Below are 23,693 nucleotides of genomic sequence, written 5' to 3'. Positions count from 1 at the left end.
ACACACACAACATTAAAAAAAACCAAAGCCACATAATTAAGATCAGTTAAACGGATTAAATTCAATCTGTTAGTTCTAAAGTTTCCACAATATTTCCGTTTCTGTTTTTTTTGCCTTATTTCTTATTTTTGCAATGTGAAAGAGACACTTCTGAAATCTTTGCTTTCTTGTTATTCAGAGTTGCCAGCAATAGGTATTTTTCAGTTATGTTTTAAAACCTTCGAATGCCATGAGACATTGGCCTACGGTACCTAATATATTGAAGAAGTGATGCCATAAAACACCCGGCATCAAAGAAAATTAATTCAAATTCTTAAAAAAAAAAACCTTAATTACAGTTACTCCACAAAAGGAGTGGCATTAATCCCTGTTATGTTACGGTCATGATGGCCAGAATGCTATTGCTGATTTACCTTTATTTAAGAAAAATTGCGCAAATCTTGATGCAAATTGCCACCCTTAACAAGTTCCTGGTTGCATTCCAGGCTGTATGCTTAGTCGCATGTTTGATCATGAGCCCAGGAATGTAACCAGCACCTTATTAAGAAGCAGCAGCTTCCTGCCATAGCACTTCTCGGCATGGGAAAAAAGATCTTGTCTGCTTGTGTTTCTACTTTAAACGATTCATCCTTCCCCTTTAAGAGCTGATCCGTATCTTTCTGGCACAGAGCTAGGGCATGCAATCTTTTGGGGATGATTCATTGACAGGTAAAATAGATCTGTGGACAGGTACTAAGAGTTAAGTTAGGTTGCACTGAGGATAAGGACCTTTTAAGCACCAGCTGGATCTAGCTTTTAGTTGTTGCTGCTAAAGAAAATTAGTTACAACTTCAAAAAAAAAAGAGCCTTTTCTCTCTAACAGATCAACATAGCTACTGCTTTGCAAGTTATGATCACTTTTTGCCCAGGGTAACCCTATCATGAGGCAACAATTATAAGTCTTACTAGGAGTGGCATAGTGGGAAATAGCAAGATCTAGCCAATATAACATAACACAAGAATCATTACATTTTTGGAAAGAGATGGGGCACATGATGTAAATTAAGATGAAACATGTTGATGAGAATATATACCATGTTTCCCTGAAAGTAAGACAGAGTCTTATATTAATTTTTGCTTCAAAAATGCATTAGGGCTTATTTTCAGGGGAAGTTTATTTTTTTAATGTACAACAATCTACATTTATTCAAATACAGTCCTGTCATCTTCTTCTGGTTGCTGCACAAGGGTGGTGGGCAGGGTTTCACTTAACTGGGGCTTATTTCTGGGGTAGGGCTTATATTACAAGCATCCTGAAAAATCATACTAGGTCTTATTCTCAGGTTAGGTCTTATTTTCGGGGAAACGGGGTATATATATATAACATTAATATAACAAAATAAAACAAAAACATAAAGGGCAAGTAGAATCACAACTCAGATATACAGTGTAGCCCACCATCATCAGGAATATAAATTTATATATAAAATTATATATAAAATGTTTTATACATTTACATTGTATATCTGAGTTGTGATTCTACTTGCCCTTTATGTTTTTTTTTATTTTGTTATATTAATAAAAAAAACTACAAAAAGGAAGAAAGAAAGGTCTAGCCTATGGAACGGAATCTACTGACAGGTCTTCCTGCACAGATCCCATTGAAATGAACCAGGGCTGCATACAGCATAGTATCTTATACAGGAAAACATTCTAGCCTATCAGAAACGGGGAAGATAAAAATGCATGAAAACCTTATTAAAACCAAGCTTATGAGAAATCACAATGACAACACTACAGGTCCTGTGCTCACTGAATTGGCAATAAGTTCCACTGAACCCAAGGGAAGTTATGTTTGATCGGCTGTACAGTATAGAGGATTCCATTACAAGATTCTAATGTAGGGTAAATAGCATGTCCTCCAGTTGTTGTTAGGCTGCAACTTCTATCAGTCCTAACTTGCATTTTGAAGTATAATGAGAGTCATAGTCCAACAGTTTCTGGAGGGCTACAGGTACTACACCTCCACCATAGATTGTTCAAGTAGGGTTTCCATACGTCCCCTTTTAGGGAGAGCGGTTCTCCATTCAAAGAGCAGTTTAATGGGGACTTCGAAAAGGTCCTTTCTAAAGCCTGTTCCAGGCTCTGACACTCTTTGCCGAGAGAATTTAGCCTGGTCGCCCTTGCTGCTGTCCATCCACCAGCAGGCAAGAGCCTTTTTCTTTTTCTTGGCAATTGACAGCCTTCAAAACCACAGAGTTTTAGCTAATGCTCTGGTTTTCTTTGGTTTTCTTTGCTTGTTTTTATTAAGAAGCATTTAAAGTGTGCTGATTGTACCTTTATTTTAGTATTTGTTTGCAAATGTATTTTAATGATACTCTCTACACACACAAAAACCCAAACATATTGCAAGCCAGTTTAGATCCTAGTTTTGGGACAAAGGCAACACACATCTGAAATGAAATAATTAAACTTGTTGGCCTTTAAGCTAAGGATCATTCTAGAAGAAATGGGCATGCCTCAACTTTTGATTATCCCTGTACATAACCTGTACTCTGAATCAAATTCTGTTAGGACAAAATATGGGCAGAGTTGTCAGGCAAGGGTTTATTTTCTCTCCCAATCTGTTCAGTCTGTTTACAGAATATATCACATGGAAAAGTGGATAAGATTCAGAAAAAGGAGAATCAATAAGCATTAATTAAGGTATACAAATGATATCATATTCCTGGCAAAAAGTGGCAACCGCTTCAAATGACTCCTGAGAAAGACAAAAGAAAAAAATGAAAAAAAAAACACACCACAATTTCAGAACTTTAAGGAGAAATCATGACCATAGAAGAAGTACACAACTTTAATTTTGACAACAAAGAAACTGGAGTAGGACCACACCCACTAGAGAGACCCATGACAATGGGTGGAGAAGAACTGCAGAAGGGGGATTATCGCTCACCCTCCTTCTAACCAGCCTATTCAGGCCAAGGGGAAGTGAAACCAACATGGATATTATATTAGGGATCTCCTTCCAACTCTCCTCAGACTGAAGTAGCTACTTGGATGAGTAGTGAAACGTTTCAAATGTAATAAGAAAAAAAATCCAGTTGCCATGACTCAACTTCCAGATAACCTGACCTGGATGACTGAGAATCTTGACAGATATAAAGAAACTGGGATTTTAAAACATTTTGTATACCTTGGGCCAATCACCAATCTAAATGGAGATTGATGCCAAGAAATCAGATGGTGACTGGGACTCAGAATGACAATTATGAAGAAATTAGAAGAAAAAAATGACTGCACTAACACTATAGTACTTTGGGTATATCAGAGAATGCAATACTTGGTGAAAAAGACAATAAGGCTGGAAAAAGTTGAAGATAGTGGGAAAATAGTTAAACCAAATAAGAGATGAATTGATTCAATGAAAGAAGCCACAGCCTTGAGTTTGCAAGACCTGGATAGAACTGTTAACGATGGGATTGGGATCTTTGGCAATCCCCGATTCATAGGGTCCCCAGAACCCGGAAGCAACGTTATGGCACATAACGACTTAACAACAAGTCTTTATTCTCTTTGCTGCAAGAAATAGAACAGTGCTACCTCCTTGGAAATGTATCCGTAGAAACGTGGTGAATAACTTGACCATGATTCTGACTATACTTAGCCATGCTGCTTAGAATGACAGAGCTCAGCTATGGATAGTTTGGTCATTTGCTCCCTTTGTGATTTTTTTTTAAAAAAAGAAGAGTAAGATAAAAGTGAAGAGAGCACACATAATAGAGCCATTGGTGTGTCTTTTACTGGTGGGGTTGATTGGGAGTAAAATGCTAACTTCCTCATAAATTTACTCTTAAAATATTATATTCCATGATCACAAATTGAATGTCACTGATTAAGTTGTTGGGCTCGCTCCTTCCCCCCTGCCCCCCATGTTTCGGATGCATACGTAGATGCAGGTCAGATATATTTATTTGTTCATTTGTGCTGTTGTGATGATTTTTAAAGGAAATGGCCTTTTTTAAAAAAAGAGACAGTGCTGGAGATAAGCAAGGGATGTTTGTGGGGTGCCAGCCGATCAGCACCGCGTACAACCAGTTTTTACTTCCAGTATCCTAGAGCCATTAACTTTTCCTTTCTTCTGCAAAAATTATAGACCTGTGTCAACTGATTGCAGGGATGGTTGTTCTAGAGTGAGAATAGGTGAAGATAGATTTGGATCTGCTGGTAGATCTATGAAGGACTTTTGCTAGATCCATAAGAATGTCCAACCCCTGCTTTTATTTATTTCATTTCTATGCCACATCCTTGGATTCACATCTCTTTAATTCTAAGCTTATGTCCTTTGCTGTGGACTCCAGGTAGCTCATCCAGAGGTTCCACAGGAAAAAAAACCTCAATCCTGATGTTTGCCCCATGTCTGTTCTACAACAACCCCACTGCTCTAAAAATGGTATAGCTCATCCTGAAGGTCAGCTGGAAAACTTTGCTAGCTTTGCAATCTCCCCCCCCCCTCTTTTTGTGTCATTGTCTGCTCAGGCTGCCTTGCCCTCTGGGCCCCTTCTGGAAGAAAAGTGCATGCCCAGCAACTCTCTGTATCCGGGGCGATCCCCTTTTAGTGCTTAGTCCTGCTGGCTAGGAATGATGGTACTGTCCAACACATATGGAAGAGACCAAGTAAGTGGGGGAAGGCTGTTATAGCTGGTGCGAGCAGAAGACACTTCTGGAGCTTTGCCATCTTGGACATGCTGTGACCCCATCTGTTTGACATTTAAGCATCTCTTTGCAGCTGGTCTCACTGGTGGATGAGTCAACCTTGCTTGTTTTCAGGATAATGAGGGATAGATGTAAATGGAGAGAAGCCAATATTCCAAGGAATACCAAGGAATCCATTTCCAAATCACAAGTAGATTGTAGACTGGCTTTCGGCAGCTCTTCCTTCATATTATCTTTTCTCTCCTATCCTACCTCCGAATAAAGTTTCACATTCAGGTGGTCTTCTGTGCACTGAATAGAATGCAACTAAGGAGGCTGATTCACATAATTTTAAACCCTCTCCTCAGAAGGGCCAGGTTTCCTAAAAATCCGTAATATGACATGGGTGAAGGCAATGGAATAAAAGAAATAGGCACTGCCATGGATTTGTGTGTGTGTGTGTGTGTGTGTGTGTGTGTGTGTGTAGGGGCAGGGTTTCTAGGAAAAGTGCAAGAACAAGGAAAAATGGAGCAGCAAGGAGCTGTTCAGACTTCGCAGTGCTGAATCTGACCATCCAAAGACCTGCTACCAGGTTGAAACAGATCTGTGTCTCATCTTCTAGGGATCTGCTAATTTGGTTTCTTATCATCATCATCATCATCATCATCATCATCATCATCATCATCATCATCATCATCATCATCATCATCATCTTAGAACTGCAGACCTGGAAGGGACCCTATGGAAAATTGAATCCAGCCCCTGTCAAAGAGGCACAGTGGGGAATCGAACTCCCAGCCTCTGGCTCCGCTGAGCTGTCCAGCAGTTTGTGTTTTCCTCTGAAAAGGTAAGGACTATAAGCTTTTTCTATAAATATAAAAGACTCAGACAAGCAAGAGCTCAAACCAGTAGACTCTTTGTATCTCTTTTTGTGTTGGCTGGATAGCTCAGTGAGTGAGGCATCCAGCTGCGGAGCCAGAGGTTGGGAGTTTGATTCCCCCACTGTGCCTCCTTCACAGGAGAAGAGCCAGCTTGTGTAGCCTTGGGCAAGATGCACATTCCCAGAGCAAAGAAAAAGGCAAATGGGAAACCACTTCAGATTATTCTCTACCCCAGAAAACTACAAAAAGGGTTGCCATATGTCAGAATTGACCTGATGGCATGTAATTATTATTAAGTGGAAGAATGCAGCTGGATTTTAGAATGGAGAGGATCACTAGGAGAAGTAGAGCAGGGAGAGAATTTGGATAGGAAAAATGATATAGATTGGGAGAAGGGAACACTGAGAAAAAAAACCCACAACCCTGGACAATGAATGGATCTGGTGGAAACTGGCAGAAGGATGGGGAGAACTGCTCTGTTTGAGGTTCCCAACACAATGCTGTGATTTTTGAGTGCCAAGTGTATGTATGATTTTATTTACCTCCCTCTGTAACTCTGGCAGTAGCTGAAATTCAGCCGATTAAAGCTGGAAGTCGTGTGCCTCGCTCTGCAGAGAAAGGGGATTGGTGCCAAAGCCCAGGCTGCTGGGATAATAGCTCAGTGCATTAGGCAGGGAGAAGGGGAAGCGTCTGTGGGGATCAAGTTGGGGGCAGGAGATGAAATGGAGGGTCCTTTCCTCCCAAACAGGATTAAAAAAAGGAGAAAGGACAGTTTGCACACACCCCCAGCAGAAACCGTACAACAACAACAAATTAAATAGCTAAATATTTGCTGCCCTTTCATGGCACTCGGAATCTGCATCCTGAGGTGGCCAAGATACTCCAAGAGTCTAGAGGGGCGGGGTATAAATTTAATGAATAAATAAAGAAGGCTAAAACTCTGAAATAAAATCCTGAGATCTAGCAACTTGACCAAGAGCTGCCAAAGACAACAACTTTCAGCATCTAAACCCTACCTCTTTGGCCTTGTTCCCTGTGAATTGGTGAACAGATATTTGGAGGAAAATAATTCAGGCTGTGGCATGAGGGAGAGGAGGAACTCATAGCATTTAATGATTTATTAAGAGAGAGAGAGAGAGAGAGAGGTGTCCTTGTGCGTTCTTCCAAAAAACACCCTACTAGGCGGGATCTATAGGTATATGCATTTTCTATATGGAGAAAATGTTTTATGTCTGGCATTCGGTTATGTGAGTTCCTGCCTGCAGTGTAAAGTAGAATAGTCCAGACACAGCACCATGAGAATTAAGCCTTTGTGTCCACTAAAAGAAGAAAGAAAAGACAAAACTGTCCAGTCTAGAGTTAAAAATGAATCTTTTAGAAGAATGGCTCTCAAATTCTTTTCTCTCACTGATTGTCTGAAAACAACTGGGGTCTCAGTGGACCATTTAACAAATGGGCTTCCCATCTAACCAAACACAGCATGTTTCATCATGTTGTTCATTCCTCAGTACTGGCATCATCATCATCATCACCCAAACCCATGTGTTACAATGAAAAGTGTGAGTCCTGGGCCGGACCACTGAGAAAGTTCCTTTTTTAATGAAAGTCTTGTAGATTTCATTTGTACCCTATGCTGAAAAACATGGAGCCTCAGCTGGAACCTTATGAACCTGTTGAATCATCTGACCCTGGTCCAAAAAGCCTTGATCTTGGTCATCGACAGAACAGAAAAGAAGAAACGAAAGGCCTGCCCAAGTACAGGTATTTGCAACAGTTCTGCAACTTTTCCGGGACCACTGGCATAGAGCTCGTGGTCTCCCATTGGTCCAAGGAGCACAGCAGGAGGCAAGACGCTAATAAAGTCCCTTGTAGCCAACAGAGGCCACCACTCACCGAAACGTGAATGCCTTGCTGTTTTGCAAAGAGTATCCTCTGGGTCTTCTTTGGTTCTCAGATTACAGCCAATATGATTGGCCTCTGAAGCCACAGAAAATGGCTGAAATCCTGTTGCTTAGCATAATAAGCTGCATTAGAGTAGGCCCACTGAATCTGTGAGGGTTTGGTGAGTCAACTCCTCTCTAAATTCAATTGATTCCAAAGGCCTACTCTAGTTAGGACTTACTATGCTAAACAACAAGATTCGGGCCAGTGTTTCCTGTTCTCTGGCTACTGCTGGTGCATCTGTGGACTGCTAGAATGCAAGCAGGTATCCAGACAACCTGGAGAGCAATGCCCAGCATCTATCCATGAATGGCACACCTTTAGCCTTCATCTTATTTCACTGTGCCCCCCCGAGCCCCATGTGCCCTACCATGCCATAGGGCATCAGCAGTGACAAACCTGGCGTATGCAGCTTCCATCTCTATGCAACCGAAATCTTTGCAAAAGCCAAAGAGGAGCCATCCTGCATCAGACTGAAGTCCAGCACTCTGATTTCTTAAGACCTTTGTCCTGAATCAAAGCTTTCCAGACATGGTTTGTGCAACACACTGGATGTGAGAGGTATGGAGGTAACATCAAAGGATCCTTGGTAAAGTTGCAGAGAGGAAGGTGGCAAGGCATGGGGTGTCGTTTACAGAAGGACATGTCAGAAATGTCCTATGCTTGGCCAGCTCAGGACATTTTGGGGCCGAGGTGGAACCACAGACAGTGACTTCTTCACACACTTACAGCAAAGTACGTAATAAACCAAAGTTATTTTCAACATGATGCAGAAAATCCCATGAACACTTCTCCCTCACCTTGTAGGAAAATGTAATTTTAACAATTAAATCATTAACCATTTGGTGCCCCTTGATTAAATACAAATCTACTGCCCAAGGGGGCTGCCCCAAACTGCCTAACGGTAGAGCCGGCCCTGCCTTTGGGATTTCACAAGAGACCCCCGAGGTTCTCCTCTTAGGGCATATCCTGCTTCACAGGTGCCCTCACAGCTCCAACCACAAGCTTTTCCCTTTCTTGAGCAAGTGGTCTGACCTTATCTTCTTGAAGCCAGCTACAGAAAGACTGCTCCTTTCACTCAACATGCCTGAATGGGCTGGTTTCTTGTGTGCTTTGCCGGTGCTTCCCTCTCACTCTGATGCACAATAATCAGCTCATCCCTCTCATCTTGTTGCCTTGGTTGAGACTTCATTTTCTCAGAACGGGTGGCATGTCTTCCCTTTATTCACTGCCTTATCCAGTCAGAAGAATTCGGTAGAATATTTTTCATTGTCCCTCAGTTTTACCTATACGCGAAGTGGGAGAAAGGATCTCTGGCACTTGCATGCACTACACAATAGCTGAAATCTGTTGCTCAGCAGTAGAGTAGGCCCATTTGAATAAATGGAATTTACTTAGGGGCTGACTCAACAAATCAGTGGGGATGATTCAATTGACCTGCCTACTCTAGTGCAGTTTACTGTGCTAAGCAACAGGATTTCAGTCCAAAAGAGAGAGAGAGAGAGAGAGAGAGGCCATTTGTGAGACTGAGACATTTCATATAGAGCCTCATGGTTAAACTACTGCACTGCAGCCACAACTGTGCTCACAACCTGGGGTTCAATCCCAGGTAGCCGGCTCAAGGTTGACTCAGCCTTCTATCCTTCCGAGGTCGGTAAAATGAGTACTCAGCTTGCGGGGGGGGGAGGCAATGTGTAGCCTGCATAATTGACTTGTAAACCTCCCAGAGAGTGCTTGAAGCGCTATGGGGCGGTATATAAGCAGCACGCTTTGCTTGTTGTAGTTGTGACAGAGGTAGACAACCTCAGAATCCCTGTGCCCAGCTTCACCTTTGTGCAGTGAGAATTGGTTTCAAAATGGCCCTGGGCCCCATGTTTGTAAAGTCCCAACATCTGACATCACCCATCACCCAAACAGCTCTTCCAATCACATACGAATATTATTCCTGGAGCACGACCCGGCAGAATGTTCTACCCCCACCACCCTGAATTCACTGTTCTCCCCTTGCTTGTAGAAGCTTCGAGAGGGGGAAGGACTGGTTAGTGTGTGGATGAGAAACCTTCAGGGAGCACCAGGGATCTCAAGGTAAGGCGTGGGAAACACCTTGTGTCCAATTCCACAGGGTTGCTGCCAGCCCAAGTGGACAGTCGTGAACTAGTTAGTAGCGAGTGGATTTCACATGAGACAGCTTTCCAGCTGGAGCCACCCAAGAGCATTACTACTGTGGATTGGGTCCCTGCGGAGAAATCTCTCTCTCTCCTCCACCCCCAGTCCTCACTTCATCTGGTGTCTGCTTCCCCCTGCTTCCCCCCCCCCCCGGGGCTCCAAGGCCCTGCTGACTGGTGAGGATGGGGACTGCCGTTGGACAGATCTGGAAGGTGCCATTAGGTCAGAGGATGGGGTCCTACATGACCAGATTTTTCTCTGCCCCTAAAACCAACCCGTAACTCCCTCACCACCCCACTTCCCCTTCTGCAGGCTATCCGACCCACTTCCCGGTGAGACAAAGCAAGGCAGGGCTCCTCCACCTTGTCCCAGCTGGGCAGGAGAATGAAATCCACTCAAGACAAAGGTTCTCTCCTTCACGTGGCATCAGCTTTCAAACCAACCCACCAACACGACCATTTGAGGAGCAGGACCTCTTTGGGGTTGTATTACCCGCCCCGGAGCCCCCAATTTTCCCTGATGGGAGCTTGCTCAAACTGGGCCCCTGGGAAGGACCCCTGAGCACCTCTTCCGCTCCCCCCCCCCAGTCATTAGGGCAGAGTCTCCACCACGGTCCGGGCTGAGCGGAGTTGCCGAACTAGAGGGGCGATCGTTTCCCTCTGTGTCGTGTGTCCGGCACCTTTTTGTCTGGAAACGAAACCCCGCTTCTCTTCCTTCGCACCTGGTCCTCGCCGTCCTTAGAGGATCAGCGAACAAGCGCCGGGGACAGATGCGAGGGGGGGGAGGGGGAGGAAGCACTCTGCAAAAGTTCAGAGACCCTGCTGTCTCCTCGCCGACCAAGGGCGAGCTGGCTGCCGGCGGGTTGAAGGAGTGGGCGGGCGGGCGCGGGAGAGGCGCTTCTCAAATGCTCAGCGCCTCAAACCCCCCCCCCCCCGGTGGGAACTAGTTGTTATATTACCTGCCTGGGGTTTGGGGGCGGGGTTGGGTGGGGTGGGGGAGCTCTCCATAAATACTCCGAGGACTTCTCGGCAGGGACTGCGCTTCTATTCAATGCCGGTGGTATGGGTTAGGGGAGCACTCTGCAAATGCTCAGAGGCACTGTCCTCTTGCTCCGTCCGTCCCTCTGCTCCTCTTTCTTGCCTGTGGTGCCCCCTATCTGGAGCATCAGACTCCCCCCGCTCCACATCACACGCAAACCTGCCTGCCTACCTGCGTGCATTCATTCATCCATTCATTCATTCTCTCTCAATCTCTCCTTCTGGGCGACCTACCTGACGCCGGGGTCCCTCGTCGCTCCCGCCTTCCTTCGGGATCCCAGGGGCTCGGCGACGCTGCCTCTGCCCGGCATCTCCGGCTCCCCCACCACCCCTGGCGCGCCGATGTCCCTGGCCCCGTCTCGGGGAAGGGGTGGGGGGGAAGGTAGCGGGAGGAGGGGCCGGGGAGGGGGCTTGGCGCCCCGTCAGCCCAGCCGCTGGGCGCCCGCTGGAATTAGAGATGGCAGCGCAACGGCGGGCAGGGAAATCCGCTCGGAAAATCCTCGCGCTTTAATGCACCCGGCTTTGGAGAGGATTGGAGTGCAAGCAGGAGGCGAGCGGGCGGACGGGTAGAGAGGGGTGGGGAGGGAGAGCCCAGGACAGGCAACTCCTCCCGCCGCCGCTCACCCCCCCCCCCAGCATCCATTAACAAACAGACAGATCTGCTGATTCCGATTCTTTCCTTTCTGCCCTTTTCTAGTTCCCACTCCCCTCCCCTTTCCTCATCACACACACCCCTCCTGGATTTCTTTCTCTCTCTTTCTGCACCATCGCTCCCCCACTTTTCTTTTTCCCTTTTGCTCCCCCCCAGCAAAGACTCAGCTTAGCACAGAGGATGGGAAGCAGGTGTGAACGCGGGCGCGCACACACACAGAGAGAGATGCAGACACGGACTTTTTTTGTCTCAGGAAGCACAATAACCGCAGGCATTGAGAGAAAATAGCAACTAGTTCCCACCAGCAAAATAATCTGTACTGAGGGCAGGGGGCATGTGTTCCACCTGAAGGAGTGAAAGTTCTTGGTGGGGATCAAAATCCCGTGGCTAGTCACAACTCAAGTTAGAGCCATTGGCTCAGTGGGGTTTACATTATGTGCTGTCTTACAGTTCAGCAGTTGATATATGAGTCTACTTTGTTTGGGCCTTCCAATCTGATTTAGGCTAGTATCCTTGCGTATTTTTCTCTCAAGCCAAACAAATGGCCAATCGACGGTGGTGAAAGTAAGGTGGTACCCCAGAGGTTCTTGTTCTGGGTATATAAATAGACTCCTGAGGTCATTGAGCAGTTATTTGAACAGTTTTTAGTTGTATGAGGTTGTCTCTTTCAGTATAGAAAAATAAAGCACATTTTAAAGATGTTCAGGTTGCTCAGAGGCTTAATATGGGCAGCAGGCTAAGCAGAGGAGCAACAATCATATAGACCCTGTGCTTTCAGCCACACCCTTTGCATTCAGCCACTGTATCCTGCTAAGTGCAAGGAGAAGGGCAGCAGGGGAAGTTTCCCAGCAACTGATAGATCCAGAGTAAGGCACGATGCCCTTGTTACTGGGAGCAATAAGGGACTGTGTTGCATGATGTTGCATGACCGTGTTGTAGCTATCAAAAGACTTATCCTCCATGAATATGCCTAGTTCCCTTTTAAAGCCATCCATGTTGATGGCCCTCAGTATATCTTGCATTGGCAAACATCACCATTTAAATATGGGCTGCTTAGACCCCCCAAAAATGCTTCTGTCTGGAACCTCGCTTCATGGCAAACTCCTTTGAATGACGCTGTGTTATAGTGTTATGAGCTGAGGTGGCTTATGGACTGAGTGGATATGGGTGCTTTATCCACCTACTCCAGGGATATAGATGTAAAATATCCAGAAATTCTGAAGCTATATAAAATGGCTTTGAGAAAAAATGGGTGAAAAAAAAAACTATTTCCCACCCCAATTTTTCCATTTCCCCCAGACTTTCCCATCTCTCCTCATGGTTCCTCCAGAGCCACAAGCATGTTATGTTGTCATTAGAGATAGGAAGGCCTGGGGGGGGGGGGAATGGAAAAATGGGGAAGAAAACAGTCCCCCCCATTTTTTTCCAAAGCCATTTTATATGACTTTAAAATTTCCACAAATGTTACACCTCTGCCCACCTCTCTGACCTGGTATGGTTAGAAAGAGAGAGAGAGAGAGAAAAGATCTCCCTGTAGCTTTTCACAACATCATGCACTGTTTTGTAAACAACACTTGAATCAGGCAGTTCCACCGCATATAAGCTTGACTTTTGCCCACCTGGACTGTGATAAGATTTGATCGGGTGGCTCCAGGAGGAGAGAGCAATGTTTCATTGCTGCCAGAAGCTTTAAAAAGAGGTAGGTGGTGGGGCTCCCTTTCCTGAAGAGGACCTCTCTGAACTGCAAGAGCTCTCGTCCTATTGCGGATGCCTCCTTTTGGGACAAGGGCTTGCCAAGCTTGTGATGGCTGGGCAGTTTCAGATGGTCTTGGAGAGCTTCCCACTCCAAATCACAGGCAGGTAATACGTGTAGAAAAACAACTAGTTCCCACCTGGGGGGATGAGACTCTGAGCATTTGAAAATTTGCATTAGTTTTTAGAACATTATCCAGTGGTGCCATTTCAGTCTGGATGCAGCCAAGGTCTGCTACTGACATGGTTTGGGCTGCCTTGATGAATGGCCTGCTCCGTGGAGGGGTGAGTGGGAGGAGGATGGCCTGGTGGACATACTTTGACTTCTCTGATTCTATGGATCCTGGTCTCCTCTTGAGCTAATTTTTCAGAGTGGGATAATAAAAAAAAAAAGACTGTGTTGCAGTGATTACATCCTTACTTTATTGAAACTGGGTAAGGACTCAGTAAGGATGCCATTGGATTTAGATCTCATTCCCAAGAAATTTTACCCCCCCGAGGTGGAGTACCTACCCCCGCCCCTAATAAAGATGCATTCTCGCAAGGCGATTTTGGTTCCTAAGACAGAAATCCTACCATTCCAGACAGTGGCGTTAGGAGATTTCTCTTCAGACCCATAAAGATTGAGGTACACACTATCAACAGATTCTACTCGATTCTCCCATGCTGTTTAATATCTAAATGAAGCCACTGAGAGAACTCAGTAACAGATTTGGGTTTGCCATCAGTTGATCACATGACATACAGGGAATAGTGTTCCATCCGAACCCAGATCTATGTCATAGCTGGACATTTGGGTCCAACAATAGGCCTACTTTTTTTTTTTGCTCTGAGCTAAAGCGATTCCCTGACAGACAGAAGGATTGCTTTAATTTTGCTGATTGATGGGGCTCCCCCCCGCCTTCTGTTTATGTACCTGCCCTGTTTTCACCACCTAATATTGTTGTACTAAATATTTTATATTTCCTTTTTACTAGTTACTTTATATTTCTTTTTCACTAGTTTTTTTGTTATTATGTTTCACATTTACCCATTATGTGGGTGTTATTTGTGTCTATTGTGTTATTATGATTTGTTTGCTGCCCAGAGTGAGTGGCTCTGCTACTACGAGGGGGTGCTGATAAGCACTGAGTCTTACCCAGAAAAAATTGAGCTAGGAAGCTATAAATTGCAGGGTGTATTGGCCAATTTGTCTATATTCAATGGTGCGAAAATCAACTACCTATGATTTTAACTTAACTTTCATTTTCTGATCCAAACAAGGCGGCACCTCCAGAAAAGTTCAATGTGGAGGAGCATAGGACCATAACCAAGTTCCTGTTTCTCCAAGGGAAAGGTGCAAGCAGATCCATGATGAAATGTCTCAAACTATGGGTGACAGTGGCCCTTCATATGCAACAGTTAAACGTTGGCTTGCCAATTTTAAAACTAGCCATTTTGGTGTTGCAAGTGAGAAACCCAGTGGAAGGCCTGTTTCTGTCTCTGTGTCTGCAAATGTGAAAGCCATCCAAGACATGACCATGGATGACCACTGAATATCAGCCAAAAGTATTGCTCTATATCTGAGAATATCATGTGAGAGAGTTGGTGCCATTATCCACAACAACTTGGAAATGAGAAAGCTGGCAGCAAAGTGGATCCCCAAACTTTTGACAACCGAACAAAAGAGGAAACCTGTGGAGTCATCGGTGGCTGTTTTGGAACATTTTGCAAGAATTGAGTCAGATTTCCTGGGCAAACTGGTAACTGGTGATGAGACATGGATCTACTGTTATGATCCTGAGAAAAAAGGAACAGTCTAAGGAATGGAGGCACAGTGGTTTCTCCAGGCCAAAGAAGTTCCGAGTGCAAAGGTCGGTGCAGAAGCAAATGGCAACAGGTTTTTTGGGATAAGAAGAGCGTTCTGCTGGTGGACTATCTCCAACAGAGTTCAACCATCAATGCAAAATATTACTGTGCTTTATTGATGAATCTGAGGCAAAACATCAAGGAAAGCTCTCCAAAGGTATCATCCTGTTGCATGACAATGCCTCGTCATACACTGCAGGTGAAACAATGGCAAAACTGACATCCTTAGGCTTTCAAGTGATGCCCCATCCACCCTATTCTCCTCACCTGGCTCTTTCTATTATCTGTTCCCCAAACTCAAAAAACACCTAAAGGGACAACGATTTGGGAGTGTTCTGGAGGCAACTAATGCTGTAAATCAGTGGTTACACCAGCAGGTGGAAGAATTTTATTTGCAAGGACTTAATAAGCTGCAGGACAGATGTTGCAGGTGCATTGACTTCCTGGGGGAATATGTAGAATAGTATGGCAGTTACACCTCCCTAGCTCAATTTTTTTTCAGGGAAAGGCTCAATACTTATCAGCATCCCCTTGTAGTTGGGCAGGATAGATATATAAAATTAAGAGAGATCTTTCCCACCAAAGCAATCTTTACTGGTGTAAACAGGTGCACACTTTTCCTGCCTTCTGATGGCATTCTTGCTTCCAGGACACTTGCCCCTCTGGGGTTTTAAGGATGCAGGCTGATACATACTCATTGGTAAGTCCTATTCAGCACAGTAGGGTTGCCCTTAAAAAAGAAGTAAATTTTCTTTTTCGACCTCTTTTGTTTGCTTGTGCTGTTGTTTTCCAAAATTGCTTTTAAAAGGGCATATACTTAAACAATTTGCAGTGTTTGGCTTTACAGTAAAATAGCTGCATAAATGTTTAAAAGGAGGAGGAAAGGTATATGATAATGTTTGTTTGCTGCTCAGAGCAGACTTCATAAACACTCAAAACAAAATGAAAAACAATCCTTGCATTAAGTTACCGGGAAGGGCTATAATCCTCAGTGCAGTTGCTCGTCAAAAGGGCTTAGCTCCAAAGGGCATGTGTACGCATGTCCCTCTGTGCTACGGTATAGTAGCTAGAGCACTGGCTGAAACCTCAGAGGTCCAGGTTCCATTTCCTCCCCCACCCCACCCCCCCACACACCTCATTTTGTCCCTTGAGTGATGAGAAATCCTAGAGGCAGGAAGAACTGGACTTACTTTCCTATGGAGATGAACCACACCCTTTAATAATTCCAGGATTTTCAAGGTATCAGTGAAAGGTAATGACTGGCACAAAGTCCTATGGAAAGTGTCTTTATAGTGGAGGGATTTGAACTTGGGTCTCCCTGTTCCAAGTGTAGCACTATGACTCTCACAGGATACTAGCTCTGTCTCAAAGAGAGAGGTAGAAGTCTAAGTGGATTGAGGCATCCTTTCCACTCTTTTCTTTTGTAAAGAACCATTCATTGACATGCAAATTGCTGAACTCAGTCCTCCTCCTTGGAAGTCAGGGTAGCTCTTGTCTTTTGTTAGAGAAAGATGGCACATGGACTTGCCTGCCAAAATATTTGGAGGAGGAACAAGAGGTGCTTACTTAAGAGGGATATTCTCACTGGACTGTCAAACCCTTCAGGATAGCACCGTAAGCCAGTGCAATGAGAACATCCACCTTAAGTGAGCACCTCTTGTCTCTCCTTCCAACAACTTTTTAAAATGCATTTCCAATTTAGTGTTATGTCAGCCAAACGCTGATATTTCAAAAGTTCAGTGCTATGAAGACAGAGAGAGAGAGAGAGAGAGAGAGAAAGAGAGAGAGAGAGAGAGAGGATGCCCCACCATCAGCAGCAAAGCAAAGTGTACTGCTTATATACCACCTCACAGTGCTTAAAGAACTCTCTGGACAATTTACAATCTAATTATGCAAACTACACATTGCCTCCCTTCCAAGCTGGGTACTCAATATACCAACCTTGGAAGGATGGAAGGCTGAGTGAACCTTGAAGGTGGCAACCTGGGATTGAACCTGGGTCATGAGCAGAGTTTTTGCTGCAGTAGAGCAGTTTAACCACTGTACCACAAAGCTCTTATTACCCAGCACACACCCACAACTGCCCTCTTTGACTGACATAGGCAATCGTACACGCTAGAACCTGAAAAACAGTAAAACGTGAACAAAACCGCACCACCAGCAGCAGTACCACCACTAGCCCTTACTGTGGGCAGAACAGAAAGCAAAAAAGACTGGGCTTACTCACAATTAGCTGTGCATTGTGTATTTTATTATTTATCTTATTTGTTTATACAGTGATTAGCCATACAATGTGTAGTTGGGGGTGGGGGGGAAGCACATAAAATTTAACTGCAACTCCAGCACAAACATCAGCATAAATCGTAGTATAGTTGAACGGTGATTTAATTTTTTTTTAACCTAAATATGGGTTTCCAGATCGTTGCTCCTCTTCAGCAGTCATATGCTGCCACACTCTTCTATTTTATTTATTTATTGCATTTATATGCCACCCATCTAGACATAGTCTACTCTGGGTGGCTCACAACATACAATATAAAAACAGTTCAAAATATATATTAACAGTTTTCCAACAATATATAGGACGACAGTGGTTCAAGATGGGATGGAAAGAGAAGTTAAGTAATGCCCAGAGGGAAGGCCTGTCTGAATAACCAAGTCTTAAGTTGGTTTCTGAAAATACTCAGTGAGGGGGCTAAGCAAATCTCGGAGGGGAGTTTGTTCCAGAGAGAAGGAGCCACTGCCAAGAAGGCCCAGTGTCTTGTTTTTTCTTTCTGGGCCTCCCTCAGCGTTAGGCTCCTCAATCGCCCCTCCTGGCTAGATCAGGTGGTACGGGTAGATCTAGGCGGGAGGAGGCGCTCCGCCAAGTATCGAGGTCCTAAACCATTTAGGGCCTTGTATGTAATCATTAAAACTTTGAAATCAACGTGGAAGCATATGGGCAACCAATGCAAGGTAGCCAGGGTGGGAGTGATGGTATTTCCTCACTCCAGTAAGAAGTCTGGCTGCCTCATTCTGCACCATTTGGAGCTTCCGCATCAATCTCAGAGGTAGCCCCACGTAGAGTGCATTACAGTGGTCTAATCTCGAGACTACAAGCGCATGGACCAGAGTGCTGAGCGCCCCAACATCAAGATAGGGACGCAGCTGGGCAATCTGCCAAAGATGAAAATAGGCGGAACGGACCACTGACACCACCTGAGTTTCCATGGTAAGCGCTGGGTCCAGGTGTATCCCCAAGCTGTGAATCTCACTTCCGTCTTGTCCGGGTTCAGCCTCAGCCCATTTTCCTGCATCCATTGCAGTACAGACTCCAAGCAGCGACGAAGGGACAGAACGGCATCACCTGCAGTTGGTTAAAAGGAGATGTAGAGCTGGGTGTCATCAGCATACTGATGGTGTTTATTCTACCCTAAACACCAAGGATTCTTACTGTCCTTAAGCTCCATTTAGCTGGAAATATCAGACATTGAATCTGGTATGCAGATATGGCCCAGATCTTGCTATGGAAGAAAGACACACAAAAGGCACAGATAAATGACACGCCAGAACAAGGGCACTCTGGGCTTGCTCCTCTCTGTAAGCAAATCTTTAGGTGGTAAAAGTTGTGTTTTTGTGTGGCCATCTATGAAATACAGTAATGGTATGCACAGCCCCAATAACCTTCACAATGCATCTTTTGAGGCATTTGTGTATGTGCGTGGGGGGGGGGGTTTGCCTGCACCTCTCCAAGGACATAGTGCTGCCACTTTCGTTCTTTCTGAAGGTTCCAAACTAGATTCTGGGCCTTAGATAATCCTGCTAGATAAGGATAGGACTGCTGGATAGCTCAGGCAGTTTAAGTATGGAGTTCAATTCCCCACAGTGCCTCCTTGACAGGGACTGGACTTGATGGTCCATAGAGTCCCCTCCAGCTTTGAAACAAAGGGGAAAGGAAGTATTTTTCTGCCCTCACACCTTCCAAAAATTAAAAAAGCTGGTATTCATTTTACCCACCTCAGAAGGATGGAAGGCTGAGTGAACCTTGAGCCAGCTGCCTGGGACTGAACCCCAGGTTGTAAGCACAGTTTTGGCTGTAGTACAGCAGTTTAACTGCTGCACCATGAAGCTCTTCCACCATCACTCCCTCTCCCCTCCCTCATTTCTTAGACCCTGTGATTACTGTTTTGATCCATTTCTCTGATTTTCTTTCTCTTTTTCTGAGTGCTCTTGCTTCAGGTGCCCTGGGCAAGGGGAAGCTGATTGAGGAAGGATGCGGCAGATGGCTTTAGAACCTATTCTTTAGCTCTCTTTCTTTCTCTTCCCCCCCACCCCCCTCCCTTGCCATCTCTTGCCTGTGGCCTTTAAGTTTTGCTCTCTGCTGCGAGATGACGAAGGTTGCCTGTTGGGGGGCCAACCAACATGCTGGCCTGTTTCATGGGTGGAAAAACAGAAAAGGTGATAGGGATCCACTGTGATGAACTGGAGCAGGAGAAATAGCAACACCAGTCTCACTGGCCATTAGCCGTATTGGTCTGGTTGAGTCTGCAAGGAGGGTTGTCAACTGATTCAGAAAATAGATGACTTGGCTTGTTCTTGTGTCTTTAATGACAGCTCCCTGTTTAGAAATTTTCATTGTAGCATTTAATTTATAGAGAGTGGCAAAGATGCTGGGGATGAAGCCTGCCTGAAACTTTTGCCTCTAATGTGGAAGCCTTTCGCACCTTCCATCTATAAGATGTGTGTGGACTCACTCTTGTTATTCTCTGGGAGTAGTAAGGGAAATGCACTCTTCATTTGAATCTGCTCTTGTATCATTTGTTCTAGTGTTGAACCCCATGAACAGAGGCTGGGATTAAACTCTCACGTAGATTAACCCTTGTTAGTAGTAGGATAATGGTAGCTCTCATCAAACTCAATTTTGACAGGTGCCACGCCCCCTTTTGGGACCCTGGACCGGAAGGGGAGGGACTTCCGGCGCCTAGGCTGGACCCAGGCCCCTTCCGGCGGAAGGGGTGGTCCGAACGGTGACGTCAGGGGTTGTGGGGGTCCCCATGGGCCTATAGGGGTCTTTCCCTAGAGTCCGGGGTCCCCCGTGACCCTAGGGGTGCCTGAGGATTGGACCCCGAGGGGTTGTGCCACCCCACGACCCCGTAGGCCAATGGGGAGCGGTTGGAGGTCCTTGGCTAGAAAAGGGGTGGTCGTAGACCATGTCTCGGCTTGCCCCAGCCCCCTGCGTGACGTCAGGGATTTCGGGGGGGGACCGTGAGCCTATAGGAGCCTTTTCCTAGAGGCAGGGGTCCCCCGTGACCCTGGGGTGGCCTGAGGATTGGTCCCCGAGGTTGCGTGCCACCCCACGACCCCGTAGACCAATGGGGAGCGGTTGGAGGGCCTTGGCTGGAAAAGGGGTGGTCGTAGGACATGCCCCGGCTTGTCCCTAGGCCCTGCAAGGGTGGGAAAGCCCCGGGGAGTTTGCTGAGAGGCTATAAAAACGTGGTTCGGGGACACTTCTGCGCGCTCTGTCAGCTCTTTGCAAAGGTCCTGCGGTTTTGTAGACATGGCGGAGAAGGAGAACAAAGCTCCGGAGCCCGTCCATAAGCCAGAGGAGCAAAAGGTCACGGCCTGCATGACCCTTTCCAAACCCCGAAAGCGTTACATGAGTTCAGATTCCGACAGTGAAAACGGCCCTCCAGGAGCATTAAAACGGCTTGAAGAACCTGACGGACAGTGTCATCCTAGGAAAACATCATGTTATAATGAGAAAACTTCTGAAACGCAGGTAGGTAACCCCTGGGGTAAGGTGTTGATAGAGGAGCGCTATAGATGTTTATTACGTGTGCTAAAAACCCCTTTTTTGAATTTTTTTTTTTTTTAGGAGATGCGGTACTTCCAAGCCGGAGGCTATTCTCTGAAAAAACACAAGGACATGCAGGCCCTTACAAGGGCCTGTCTCTTCGCAATGCTAAAAGACGCTTTGTCTGAACATCTGATTCAAAAGTGCTATGGATGCCAGGAAGATCTGTGTGGGCAACAAGCGCACCCGTGCATAGGTTGGAACGATGCTGACTATTCCAAGATGTTGAACGAGATATGTTCGAAACTTTGCTATAAAAAAGTTATCCTTGTTATCACCATTACAGCTTTCCAAACTAAGAAGCTCTGCATGACAAATCGAACCTTGATCTACATACACAAGATTATTAAAAGCTTAACAGCTTCTGACGAGTCATATAACTTTTTAAAAAGACTATTGAGGTCGACAGATGAACAATATCTAGACATTGTTAAACGAACACTACAACAAGTATACGATTGTCATTTTTACTGTTGTCCAAACATGCGTGATTGAATAAAAACAAAAACAAAAAATGTATAATTTTTGTAATATACTGATTTGTTTTTAATAAAGAGCATTTATTGTACCATACATTGATCATATTAGTGCTAATGGCTGAGCAGGATGCACGGGAAAAATTACTGCACAATATCTATTACACACCCTCAGCAGCGGGGAGTTTTGGAGGTCTCAAGCCTCTCTTTAGGGAGGCCAAAAAACAGGTCAAAACCTTGAAGCTCGGAGATGTTTCACGATGGCTGTCTGATCAGGATGCCTATACGTTGCATAGACCTGCTAGAATTCATTTTAAAAGAAATAAGACCGTGGTTTCCAAAGTAGATGCTCAATGGCAGGCAGATTTGGTTGATATGCAACAATATGCCCGGCACAACAATGGTTACAAGTATATTCTGGTCTGTATAGACATTCTGTCTAAGTACGGCTGGGTAAAAGCGCTCAAAGGTAAAACAGGCAAAGAAGTGGCCAGCGCCTTTGAAGCCGTTTTCAAACAAGACGGGAGAAAACCTGACAAAATACAGACGGATCGTGGCGGTGAATTTCTAAACAAACCTGTAACCGGTTTATTCAAGAAATATGGAATACTGCATTTTGTCACCAATAATGAGGTCAAAGCGGGGGTTGTTGAGAGGTTTAACAGAACATTAAAAACAAAAATGTGGAGGTATTTCACGGCTAAAAACACCTACAGGTATGTGGATGTATTGCAGCAAATCCTTAAAAGTTACAATCATAGCATTCATAGAACTATTAAATGTAGGCCTGTAGATGTGAATCATCATAATGACCTGTTGGTCTGGAAAAGAGTCTATGAGCCCTCTGTTGGAACCAAAAAAGAAGTTTCAAAACTCAGAAAAGGGGACCTTGTGAGGGTTTCTAAAAGCAAAGGCGTATTTGATAAGGGGTATGAGCAGAATTTCACCACCGAGATATTTATCGTAGATCGTGTTGTCAAAGGTAAAGAGAGGCCTGTATACCATCTGACGGATTATGATGGGGATGCCATAATCGGTACTTTCTATCCTGAAGAATTGCAGAAGATCAATGACCGGGAAGATCGACTGTACAGAATTGAAAAGATTTTGGACACAAAAGGCCGTGGTCGAAGAAAACTCCACTTAGTGAAGTGGTTAGGTTGGCCTAGCAAGTTTAACAGCTGGGTGTCTGCCTCAGAGATTTCTAAGGTTGTTTAGGCGCTGAGAAGCAAAATGGGGGATCATGGTTTTTACATCACACTCCCAAGTAATGCCTGTAAGAAGGTTTTTCCTCAAAATACAAACGCCAGTTATACGACAATGTTGCCCAAACCCTTAGATTTGATCGGTGTTTGGGAAGTTGGTCTAGCAGAGATACAGTATCCTCGGAGTTGGTACACACTCCTTAAAAATACACCGTTTTCAATTTTTGAGGGGCCAAAGAAATGGACCTTTCATTTACACAGGGGCTATTACAAGGACATTCCTGATCTTCTGAAGAACATGAATGATACGATAAAACAAGCTATAGACCTACAAGAAACGTGGTTGACCTACGACACCGTCATGGGCAAAGTTAGATTCACAGGCCCTGAAAATTACTTATTCTCGGCGGGGACGGAGTTAGCCCACATTTTGGGGGCCCCTCCGTATGTGGCTGTCAGGAAAATACCGCATGCTGCAGACATTAACGGCGGTTTCAGCTCCTTGTACGTCTATACAGATATCATCGAGCACCAAATCGTGGGAGACCACTCTGTACCTCTGTTACGCTGCATCCCCGTCAAGGGAGAAACCTACGAATGTGTTACAATTACTTACGACAAGCCGCATTACGTGCTGATGAGCAAGAATCACATCAACACAATAACCATTGAAATAAAGACGGACCAGAACCAACCCGTGCCATTCACTCTGGGGAAAGTTGTTGTGCGGTTGCATATTCGCCCCCGAAAGGGTTGTGTTTAGAAAGAGAACAGCAGAACGTTAAAATGGTGGTGCTGAAAGACTACGGAGATGTCAATGTTTATAGGGCGTACTATAAGGCCCAGGCAGGGCGGGGCATCCCTGGCTTTCACGGATCTGTAAACATGTACGGGGCGGGGCTGGGCGGCATTTTTCGTGGATTGTTCCGAAAGGCTGTTCCCCTCTTGAGGAGAGGCTTTGAGTTCATTAAGCCGCACCTTAAGACCGCCGTGCATAATATCGCCGGAGACGTCGTGGGTCATGTTATGAAAAAAGTGAGACCCCAAGAAGGCTCAGGACTCACATACCTGAAAAGAAGGGGTGGAGTTAAGCGAAAAGCGGGTCATCTACGCCTAGGTCCTCCTAAACGGTTAAACAGCGGATTACCACCCAAAAAACGTCAGAAGCTTGAGAGCAAGAAGAAGAAAGCAAGCCGTAAGATTAGGGGTCTGAAGCGCGTCCGCGGAGACA

At 45.2% G+C, this 23,693-nt stretch overlaps 1 protein-coding gene across 2 annotated transcripts in view; it reads right to left on the bottom strand.

Annotated features, from left to right (window-relative positions):
- The window catches only part of LOC110081176 (metabotropic glutamate receptor 6), a 51,128-nt gene extending 39,728 nt beyond the window's left edge, over positions 1–11,400 (bottom strand). Inside the window, exon 1 of one of the 2 annotated variants that reach the window (XM_020797677.3) lies at positions 10,931–11,400. The gene's annotated coding sequence lies outside the window, so the exon portion shown is untranslated. The remainder of the gene's footprint in view (positions 1–10,930) is intronic. The other variant, XM_020797676.3, reaches the window with a different exon arrangement.
- Between the last annotated feature and the right edge of the window lie 12,293 nt (positions 11,401–23,693).

Source organism: Pogona vitticeps, chromosome 2 (genome assembly GCF_051106095.1).
Source record: "Pogona vitticeps strain Pit_001003342236 chromosome 2, PviZW2.1, whole genome shotgun sequence".
NCBI lineage: Eukaryota > Metazoa > Chordata > Lepidosauria > Squamata > Agamidae > Pogona > Pogona vitticeps.
This window is presented reverse-complemented; position numbering and strand designations above follow the sequence as displayed.